The following is a 2,500-nucleotide window of genomic DNA, read 5'->3' on the forward strand; positions in this document are numbered from 1 at the left end:
CGGGGCCACTGCCCCCGCTGTTCCCCCTCTCTGGTCTTGGGGACTTTGCCTGTTTGCAAAACCACCCCTTACCGTGTCACTCGCCCAAACACCAGAGAGGCCGAGAAGCGGGGCCACTGCCCGCGTGGTTCCCCCTCTCTGGTCTTGGGGACTTAGCCTGTTTGCAAAACCACCCCTTACCGTGTCACTCGCCCAAACACCAGAGAGGCCGAGAAGCGGGGCCACTGCCCGCGTGGTTCCCCCTCTCTGGTCTTGGGGACTTAGCCTGTTTGCAAAACCACCCCTTACCGTGTCACTCGCCCAAACACCAGAGAGGCCGAGAAGCGGGGCCACTGCCCCCGCTGTTCCCCCTCTCTGGTCTTGGGGACTTTGCCTGTTTGCAAAACCACCCCTTACCGTGTCACTCGCCCAAACACCAGAGAGGCCGAGAAGCGGGGCCACTGCCCGCGTGGTTCCCCCTCTCTGGTCTTGGGGACTTAGCCTGTTTGCAAAACCACCCCTTACCGTGTCACTCGCCCAAACACCAGAGAGGCCGAGAAGCGGGGCCACTGCCCGCGTGGTTCCCCCTCTCTGGTCTTGGGGACTTTGCCTGTTTGCAAAACCACCCCTTACCGTGTCACTCGCCCAAACACCAGAGAGGCCGAGAAGCGGGGCCACTGCCCCCGCTGTTCCCCCTCTCTGGTCCTGGGGACTTAACCCAAACACCAGAGAGGCCGAGGAGCGGGGCCCAACTCTACCCGAATTTCAACCCCTTTTTCGGACCCAGAGACCCGGGAGCGGCCCCCTATCTCCAGGCGGCTCTCCACCTCCCTTTTACCCGATTTAGAGCCCCTTCTTCGGCCACACACACCTGCTATCGGCCCCCTACCTCCAGGGGGCCCTCCACCTCACTTTTAACCCAATTTAGAGCCCCTGCTTCGGCCACACACACCTGGGAGAGGCCCCCTATCTCCAGTCGGCTCTCCACCTCCCTTTTACCCAATTTAGAGCCCCTGCTTCGGCCACACACACCTGGGAGCGGGCCCCTATCTCCAGGCGGCTCTCCACCTCCCTTTTACCCGATTTAGAGCCCCTTCTTCGGCCACACACACCTGCTATCCGCCCCCTATCTCCAGTCGGCTCTCCACCTCCCTTTTACCCAATTTAGAGCCCCTGCTTCGGCCACACACACCTGGGAGCGGGCCCCTATCTCCAGGCGGCTCTCCACCTCCCTTTTACCCGATTTAGAGCCCCTTCTTCGTCCACACACACCTGCTATCGGCCCCCTACCTCCAGGGGGCCCTCCACCTCACTTTTAACCCAATTTAGAGCCCCTGCTTCGGCCACACACACCTGGGAGAGGCCCCCTATCTCCAGTCGGCTCTCCACCTCCCTTTTACCCAATTTAGAGCCCCTGCTTCGGCCACACACACCTGGGAGCGGGCCCCTATCTCCAGGCGGCTCTCCACCTCCCTTTTACCCGATTTAGAGCCCCTTCTTCGGCCACACACACCTGCTATCCGCCCCCTATCTCCAGTCGGCTCTCCACCTCCCTTTTACCGGATTTGGAGCCCCTGCTTCGGCCACACACACCTGGGAGAGGCCCCCTATCTCCGGGCGGCTCTCCACCTCCCTTTTACCCGATTTAGAGCCCCTTCTTCGGCCACACACACCTGCTATCGGCCCCCTACCTCCAGGGGGCCCTCCACTTCACTTTTAACCCAAGTTAGAGCACCTGCTTCGGCCACACACACCGGGGAGCGGCCCTCTATCTCCAGGCGGCTCTCCACCTCCCTTTTACCCAATTTAGAGCCCCTGCTTCGGCCACACACACCTGGGAGCGGGCCCCTATCTCCAGGCGGCTCTCCACTTCACTTTTAACCCAATTTAGAGCCCCTGCTTCGGCCACACACACCTGGGAGCGGGCCCCTATCTCCAGGCGGCTCTCCACTTCACTTTTAACCCAATTTAGAGCCCCTGCTTCGGCCACACACACCTGGGAGCGGGCCCCTATCTCCAGGCGGCTCTCCACCTCCCTTTTACCCGATTTAAAGCCCCTGCTTCGGCCACACACACCTGGGAGCGGGCCCCTATCTCCAGGCGGCTCTCCACCTCCCTTTTACCCAATTTAGAGCACCTGCTTCGGCCACACACACCTGGGAGCGGGCCCCTATCTCCAGGCGGCTCTCCACTTCACTTTTAACCCAATTTAGAGCCCCTGCTTCGGCCACACACACCTGGGAGCGGGCCCCTATCTCCAGGCGGCTCTCCACTTCACTTTTAACCCAATTTAGAGCCCCTGCTTTGGCCACACACACCTGGGAGCGGGCCCCTATCTCCAGGCGGCTCTCCACCTCCCTTTTACCCGATTTAAAGCCCCTGCTTCGGCCACACACACCTGGGAGCGGGCCCCTATCTCCAGGCGGCTCTCCACCTCCCTTTTACCCGATTTAAAGCCCCTTCTTCGGCCACACACACCTGCTTTCCGCCCCCTACCTCCAGGCGGCTCTCCACCTCCCTT

The sequence above is a fragment of the Centroberyx gerrardi genome, chromosome 21 (genome assembly GCF_048128805.1).
Source record: "Centroberyx gerrardi isolate f3 chromosome 21, fCenGer3.hap1.cur.20231027, whole genome shotgun sequence".
Classification (NCBI taxonomy): Eukaryota; Metazoa; Chordata; class Actinopteri; order Beryciformes; family Berycidae; genus Centroberyx; species Centroberyx gerrardi.